This window comes from Epinephelus lanceolatus, chromosome 14, assembly GCF_041903045.1.
Source record: "Epinephelus lanceolatus isolate andai-2023 chromosome 14, ASM4190304v1, whole genome shotgun sequence".
In the NCBI taxonomy this organism is placed as follows: Eukaryota; Metazoa; Chordata; class Actinopteri; order Perciformes; family Serranidae; genus Epinephelus; species Epinephelus lanceolatus.
In genome coordinates this window covers 7,479,489-7,488,673 of record NC_135747.1, presented here as the reverse complement: position 1 = coordinate 7,488,673, position 9,185 = coordinate 7,479,489, and positions in this window count along the sequence as shown.

Below are 9,185 nucleotides of genomic sequence, written 5' to 3'. Positions count from 1 at the left end.
CTGGGTATTTGAAAGCTACCACTGAGGACACTGTGTTATCATGATTGTTTGGGAATTTTGAGATGTTATTAACCTGGGTTTTGTTCTGTCATAACAGACATATTGCACCTAGTGGGTCTTTGCATCTGTATCTATAAAAAACAAAAAACAAGCAAACAGACAAACAGAAAACCCTGGAATTACCACTACACGGTTGTACACCTCTGCAAACCAGTCAAGTTACAGTTACAGTCTACATCCATGTCTGTAAAAAAACATTGGAAAAATTGACGCCTCACACACATCTTCCACTTGGCAGCATAAAAGATCTATACAACCTGCACAGTTTTAAGGTGGACACCCAAAATTAGTGTCACCAATTCAGGATCTGACCAAATGTCTCCCCTTCTGAGTTATGAGATTGAGTAATATCCACAAAAGTGTTTTTTGCAGAACATTATGATGTCACAGTGAAGCTGACCTTTGACCTTTTGCATAAATGATGTCATCATTTCATCATCGTGTCCAATTAGACATTTGTGTGAAATGTTAGCATAATAATTCTTGAGTTATGGCCAAAAACATGTCTGTTTGGTCACAGAGAGCTCTGGCCTTTGATCACCATCATCTAATTTGTTCATTCTTGAGTCCAGGTGGACATTTATGCCAGATTTGAAGAAACTCCCTCAAGGACATTTTGAGGTACCAGGTTCTCAAGAATGAGCTGGATGCAAGGTCACATTGACCTTCACCCCTGACCACCAAATTCTAATCAGTTCATTGCTAAGTCTAAGTGGACGTTTGCGTCATATTTGAAGAAATTCCTTAAAGGTGAGATATCACATTCACAGGAATGAGATAGGTGCAAGGTCACAGTGACCGTGACCTTTGACCTATGGCAACCAAATTCTAATCAGTTCATTGTTGAGCACAAGAGAAATTTTGTGCCAAATTTGAAGACATCCCCTTAAGCTGTTTGTGAGATATTGCGTTCACAAGAATGAGACAGATGATCGGTCACAGTGACCTTGACCTGTGACCACCAAATCTAATCAGTTCTACGCTTTATCCAAGCGGGCATTTGTGCCGAATTTGAAGAAATTCCCTCAAGGTGTTCTTAAGATTGCATTCACTAGGATGGAACATACATACACCCATGGACAGATGGACAACCCTTAAACATAAAGTCCCCCAGGGATATAATTTGGTGTTTCTCCACCAGAATGTTCCAGAAGTGTGGAGAATTTTTTGAAATTAATTATAGATAAAGTCATTTTTTTTTGTCAAAGTTTTTAAAAATCAAACATTTACAGGGAGGGGTGGTTGTGCCTTGGGAATTTGGACCTCAGTATTTGTGAGGATGTCTGGCAAAGGTCCACGACCCAAATGCAATGTTTATGATAAATTCAGTAATGACATTGAGTGGGAATCTGACCTATTCTTTCACATGACCTCAGAAAACAACAACAAAAAACATGATAATATCAAAATATACTCAAAAGTATATCAGTGTATGTGTTGAAGTCTGTGCTGTTTACAAGCTGAAAAACTCTGCAAATATACTATTTCCCAATACACTGTATTTAGGCACTACAAAAATGACCATGTTAAACTGTAAACTCCGAGATTTGGACTGTTTGACCAAGGATGTAACATCCCTTGGGAGATCTGACCTAAATCATATACAAGCAAACAAAGTAAAGTAAGAAGTGCACATTTTGTCACTGTCTGGAGAGGAGATTAAATATTTGGTTAGTGAATATAAAAGGCCTGGGGATGTGTTCTTTCTTCAACCCCGGCAAAACGTCCAGATGTCAAACAGCTCATTGTTTTGATTAACTCTCCTGACTTCCTCTCATACTCACCACTTCATCTTAGCATTTCATCACTGCTACATTTCACAAAAGGGTCCATCACTGTTTCCCAGCATGGAGCACAGGCTGTTGTTTGTAATGAAGAATTAAAAAATGTGTCATTAATCATGTTGTCATGAAAATAAGGACTTAAAGCTTTCCTCATGTTCTTTGCATTTGAGGTCATTTCTCATAGTTAGTGTTGTGTGATTTTCATGATTTGAAAACTCATCTTCGCCAAACTCTTTTGGGCAAAATACTAATTTTACCATGCAAGTTGGGTTGGTCTGGAACACTGACTGCCACATCCAGCATTAGTGTTGGACCTTATGAATGCTCTTGTGTCTGCAGCTGGATTCAAACATCTGGTGGAAAGCCTGAAACCAGAAGAGTGGAGGTTGTTACAGCAGCACATTAATCCCCATTGTTTGGGGATGAGATGTTCATGTGTCCATGTACTTCTGGCCATGTAATGTATGTATGCATTAAATAACTGTGACAAGCGGACATAATATATTTTTTGTGACTAGCATACACAGATTTCCAGTCCCTATTCATGATTAATGGAAAACCCCGCACTCTGATTTGGTCATTTTGGTTTTGTATACTTTGCTGCTCAAGCCTCTAGTTATTGTGGGAGTGTTTGAATGCCCCACATCACACAGCATTAAATCTTGTAAGCATAACTATAACATCACACTAGAGAACAATTATTCAAATCCAAAACCCTAACTGAGAGCAACTGCTCACAATTAGTGGTGAGACTTAATGTGCTGTCTCTTTCTCTCTGTGGGTGGTAATTTTTACTTTAAGGCAGATGTGTTAAAGATTCTAACAGCTGTAACGGGCTTGCCAAAGTAATCACTTACATTCACATGTATGTACATGCAACCTCATTGCATTTACTGAACATACACTTGTCTCAGCAGCTATTTCTCTCTCTGTGTGTAAAGCTCCTTGAATTGGTTAGAGTACAGGGGGTCCGCTTTTAACAATAGCACAACTTTATAAAAACATTTGTTCACAAGCTCTCACACAAATTGTGCAGTATCAGCAAAGTCTCGGTTATCCAGTCAGTTCTTCCCAAATACATACATCTTGCTAAAACCTTACGATTTAAAAAACATTCTATATAGGAGTAGTGCACCTGTTAAAAAAAAATAGGAAAATTCAAGTTCCAACAGGGAAATTAAAAAAAAAAAAAAAAAGTCTGCTGGTCAACTCAAAATGACTGCAGATGACGTGTTTGCTTGCCGCAACAGGTGCTTCATCCCCGCTGAGCCCTCTGTGTCCGTCCTCACGGTGTGCCAGACGGTGGGTGCTGCTGCTGCTCGCTGTTTGTGCTTATTCTCTCTCACACACTCACACCCACCCACCCACACCCACCCACACACACACACACACACACACACATACACACTCACTCACTCACTGACTAATTGGTGCCTTTATTTATATTATTGTGGCATATTTATTATGAATACAGTCCATCTGATGTTTTTCATCATTTCATCACTACTACAAACAGACAGACATTACATTTTGGTAGGAATGAATATCAGGTTGATGTTAGAATTTCAGGTTGCGTGGATGCTAAAATTATGACAATTTGTAGATATTGGGTTTTGGTACCTCATGACTAAGTCTCAGTATTCTATGTCAAGATGATGTTAGCGTGAGACGTTTGGAAGATGCATCATCTGGCATCAATATTTTATTTTCAACCTAAATTCAACTAAATACCAACATCCATTAACTTTGGTTGCCAGCTGGGAAAGTATTGTTGTTTCCTCTGTCCTTTCCCATTAATCATCTCTTGACCCTGGAGATGTATCATGTGATCCATTGGAGGAGCCTAGCCCCTAGGTTGTGAACCACTGGACTAAAGCTAACTGTAGTTATAATAGATCTAATATAAATAAGTTAAAACTAGCCCCACCTGGAGCTGCTACAACAATATAATGCTGCTGACAAATTGATGCATTCATGTTAGTTGCAGGGGCCCAGTATTTTTGCTTCTGGAATTTTTTTTTCCAGGCTGGTGACAGTCATGTCTGGAGGCTTTATACACAAATTTACATAAGCCACCATCCACCACGTGGACTCAAGGATGAATTGATTAGATTTTAGTGGTCAAAGGTCAAGCACACTCTTACCTCACAGAACATGTTTTTGGGCATAACTCAAAAGTGTTTACGTTAATTATGACAAAATTTCATGTTAATGTCTAATAGATCACTGTGACTTTGCATCCGTCTTATTCTCGTGAACACAATATCTCAAGAACACCTTGAGAGAATTTCTTCAAATTTAGCACAAACATCTATTTTGATTTGAGTCAAGGATGAGCTCAGTGGAATTTGGTGGTCAAAGGTGAAGGTCACTGTGATGTTGTCCATCACATTCTGATGAATGCAATATCTTCAGGACAACTAGAGGGATTTTTTTCCCCTCAAATTGGACACAAATGTCCACTAAGAATCAACAATGAACTGATTAGAATTTGGTGGTCAGGGGTCAAGGTTAATGTGACCTTGCATCCAGCTCATTGTCAAAAACTTGTTATCTCAAGAAGTCCTTGGGGAAGTTTCCTCAAATTTGGCACAAATGTTCACTGGGACTCAAGGATGAACAAATTAGATTTTGGTGGTTAAAGGTCAAGGTCGCTGTGACCTCACAGAACATGTTTTTGGCCATAACTCAAGAATTTTTACGCTAATTATGACAAAATTTCACACAAATGTCTAACAGCATAAAATGATGAAGTGATAGAATTGTAAAAGGTCAAAAGTCAACTTTGCTGTGACATCATAATGCTCTGCAAAAACACGTTTCTGGCCATTACAACATATCTATCATATTTGGTCAGATACTGAATTGGTGACTCTAATCTTGGGTGTCCACCTTGAAATTGTGCTGATTGTATAGGTCTTCTGTGCTGCCAGGGGAAAGATGTGTGTGAAGCATCCATGTTTTAGGATTTGTTGCTTCTTTGCAACAACATCCATATGTGAAGCATTGCCTGCTGCATATGAGTCTGAACAGACATGAATGCAAACTGTAACGTGACTGGCTGGCAGAGGCATTAAAACTCCTACTGATAATACTTAGAAAATACTTTTACTGACGTAAAGTTATTAATCCAGAGTTTACATTGTTGTATTGGGACTGGGCGGCATGGTGGTGTGGTGGTTAGCACTGTCGCCTCACAGCAAGAGGGTTCAAGGTTCGATCCCAGGTGTGGGAGCCCTTCTGTGCGGAGTTTGCATGTTCTCTCCATGTCAGCGTGGATTCTCCCTGGGTACTCCGGCTTCCTCCCACAGTCCAAAGACATGCAGACTGGGGATAGGTTGACTGGTGAAATTGCCCGTAGGTGTGAATGTGAGTGTGAATGGTTGTCTGTCTCTATGTGTCAGCCCTGCAATAGTCTGGCAACCTGTCCAGGGTGTACCCTGCCTCAGCTGGGATAGGCTCCAGCCCCCCCCCCCCCCCCCCCCGTGACCCCCAAGAGGATAAGCAGTTAGAAAATGGTTGGATGGATGTATTGGGACTTTATTTTAGTTAAGGATCTGAGTAATTCCTTCCCTCTAGTAATTCCACCCTCCCACTTGTAGCTACCCAAGGCAACATGCCAACATCAGTGCAGAACTTTGTTTTTTTTTAACGCAGGGATTTTTTCAATTCAAGATGACAAGTGGGACACAACATGTTCAGTGGACACAATACCATTTTGCTTGAATGTATCTATCATTTTCAGATTTGTTTGATATGACACTGTAAGTATATTTAAAAAAACAAAAACCCTGCCAGTCCTCCATGCGCAACAAAAAACAGAGGCCACAGCAACTGGCTTCTGTGTCAGAATTTCCACAATGAGCAAAAAGTGACTAACAGCAGCTCACTGTGTTACACTGCCGAGGCATTCAGCACACGCCAAAGCAAACCACCCTCTCTCTTCCAACATGCAACCACCCAGCAGGATATGAATTAAAACATATAACCTCAGCACCATTAAACGGAGCAAATCATTATTTTGGTTTCCGTAAAGTGATGAATGGGTCATAAAGAACATGTGAAATAAGGGCAACCCTTCTTTCCTCCCTTTCTCTCTTCACTAATTCATGCTGCCCTTTCACTACTTTCTTCCTCTGTGCAAGACTTTTGTATTTTATTTAAAAGATACCGTTCCTCTCTGAGGGTTTTTTTCCCTTTTCCAAAACTTTCTCTGTCAACATGTTGGCCATTCTGTGGGGACAGGAATGTACTGCACCCAGTCTCTGAACACTTTTGACCATTAGCTTAGTATGCATGGCTTCACATAATAAGCCACTGGGGGTAGTCCAGTAATTTGGTACATTTTTGTAAACGTGAACTCTGCTCAGAGTTTCCACAGCAGATTTCCTGGTGGATATTTTGATGTAGGTCTTTGATAAGTAAATAAAATAAGCTCTGAAGTAAATTAAGACTTATACACACATGTTGTTTGACTGGACAGCCATTTGTTTGCCCTGCCATTAAAAGCCTCTTCACTTACTGCTCTGTAATTCACAAACAGGAACAATGTCAGCCTCATGTGCAACATCATCTCATCCTCTCTGTGACAGCATAATATTAGGAGCTAAACAGGCGAGAAAGGGCTCTCATCTCATCCAACAGAACAGGGTCCTTTGGTTCCACCATATGGTTTCTTTACCAAACCAGTGATTGTGTGGGCATTTCCACAGGCTAATGACTCATATAGGGTGATGGAAGTGCCAGCATAAACATTTTTGGAGAAAAGACTGAGCTTAAATTGTTCAAAGAGGTTTTTCTGAGCAATTTGGAGAAACTTTGGAAACCAAAGGGCATTGGTTTCATCTGCATGAACTTCTCTGAAGATGAGTGAAATAATAATTGGGGGTTGAAACTGTGTTTTGATGTCAGGAAACCCAAGGAAAAGAGCATTTAATGAGGCCTTGAAGCTGAAGTGATCCTCCTGGTGAAAGATCATGTAGCTGCGGTTTGGTCAACTACTTTCCAATTGATGAACTTGGCAAGGTTAAACTACGAGCGTGGGAGCTCTGCTCTGTCTCTGGTGGCTTTGTACTGTATGTGGCCAAAAGAACAAGGGGCGGGGAAAGCAGTGAGGAGTTTTTACTGCTGTAGCAGCACACATGCAGTTGTCCCATCGATGACTCACACCGCTGGCTCTGCGTCTTTCCACAAGACCCATAAAAGTCAGGGGCCTGTAATGACTTTCACATTGAGCAGTAGAGCTGTAAATGCACTCTCACTTTCTGCATCTCCTGAGTCACAGCAGAAACCACCAGCAGACTCATCTCTTCCCTCACCCATTGTCTCCTTTAGCTCCCTTGGCAGTGGCATCCCCAACATGCTGTTCAGCTGTGCCCATTCATGGTCAGGCTAAATGCTGAGCATACAGTCTGCAAATCTCCCTGGACTGCTGAACGTTGCCAAGTTAAACATCATCTAACATGAAAGGGCAAAGACATCTCAAAGGACTGAAAAGCAAAAGTTCCTGGATTTTTTCCTTTTTCGCCTCAAAAATGTTCTAACTTTGTGGAGACAGCAGGGTCAACATGGTTGGCTCTCATAGATAGACACAAAACCAGAGATGATAAAATATATTTGTCAGCTAAAATTAAAAATTATTTTGTGAACCAGAGAAAAATGCACTATATCTTTACAATTATGGGACTATAGCTGATAATCAATAATTAATTAATTATTTATAAAAGGTGCAGTGCAGGGGGGGGATTGATTACCCAGGGCCCCAGTGGGAGGGGGGCCCTCAAAAAGCCTGGAATGAAAAGTTTGGTTTTGCTTGCAATTTTTTTTTCTAATTGGTGCCATAACTAAATTAAAATTGGCTCAATAAACAGCTACAGTCAAGGGAGTACCTGCTTATGGTGCTAGAGCACCAAAGTACACATCTTTCCCCTAGAAAGGGAAATTGGGGCTCCAAAAAAGAAAGGAAAGAAAAAAAGGACAGGGGAAGAAAGCAAACTCACTTTGTTAAAAAAAAAAAATAAGAAGAGAAATAATTATATATAGGTGTGTAAGTGAGACATGGATCAAGAGAGGAAGGGTTGGGAGCCCACAGAGACTGCTTATGCATGAGCCCAGAATTTGGTGCTGTGTCCCTGGTTCAGTGTGGAGGATTCAGTGGCATCTAGCGGTGAGGTTGCAACCAACTGAAACTTCTCCTGTGTGCCAAGCTTGTAGGAAAATTATTGTGGCATATTGACGTTTGGTCATGGACTTTCCATGTCGAGATTTGACGTTCAAGGTACACTGGGTGTGTTAGTTAGTGATGTTCTGAGATGCCATGTCAGCCTTTGCCTGTTAAATGCATTGTCTGTTTTCAAAACACATTTTCGTTTTCACAGGAACTGTACAGGTTGCATACAGTCTCTTTCAAAATAAACGCACTACATCGGTACAACACCGCAAATTTACTTTTTTTTCCCTTCAACAACAAACGCACATGTTTATATTTTGACAACACATGCACATGGTTGGTTGGAGGCAACAAAAGCACATGGTTGGGTTTGGGAAAAATAGCAGGGTATGGCTATACAGTCAAATGTAAAGCAAACACCGGCCATGTAATATTTCATTTCTGCCAATGTGTCCCCCTGAATCCTACACATTGGACCTTCAAATCAAGCGCAGTTTATTTAAATTTAAATTAAACATAAAGTTTTTTCCTGGAGGATGATTTGAAACATATTTACTAAAGACATAATACAATCCATTATTTTGTCAGGACCCATTTTAGGAGATCTTAAGTATTCCTTCAAATAAAAAGAAATGCCTGTATTAGCCTGTTTCCCCAAAGAATAAAAACAGGAACATATTGCTTTGTGCAAACAGTATTGTTGGGAAGGTTACTTTTGAAATATAATACACTACAGATTACTAGTTACCCTGTTAAGATGTAATATGTAATGTAACTATTTAAATTAACTCATCAAAGTAATGGAATCAATGAACAAGTGTTTTAAACTGTGTAATAAAGCTGAAAAAAGTCTATGCTATAGGAAAGCATCCCTGCATGGTGAAAAGATGCAAAGCAACAGAACAAATGTTATATTCTACCCATGAACTTTTTACTTAAAGCATATATTTAGATGTTAACCCCTTGTGATCACAAACCTTTTGATTAGTAACTGTAATTCAAATACATACTTTTTCTCTGGCAACAATTACATTTATTTTGTAATTTAATTAGATGTAAGTAGTTACTCCCCAATACTAACAAACAGATATCCTTTATGTTTGCCTGTCAAATACTCTATACTATAAGCAGTGTTGGGTAAGGGTTACTTTAAAAGTAATCAAAGTATGTTA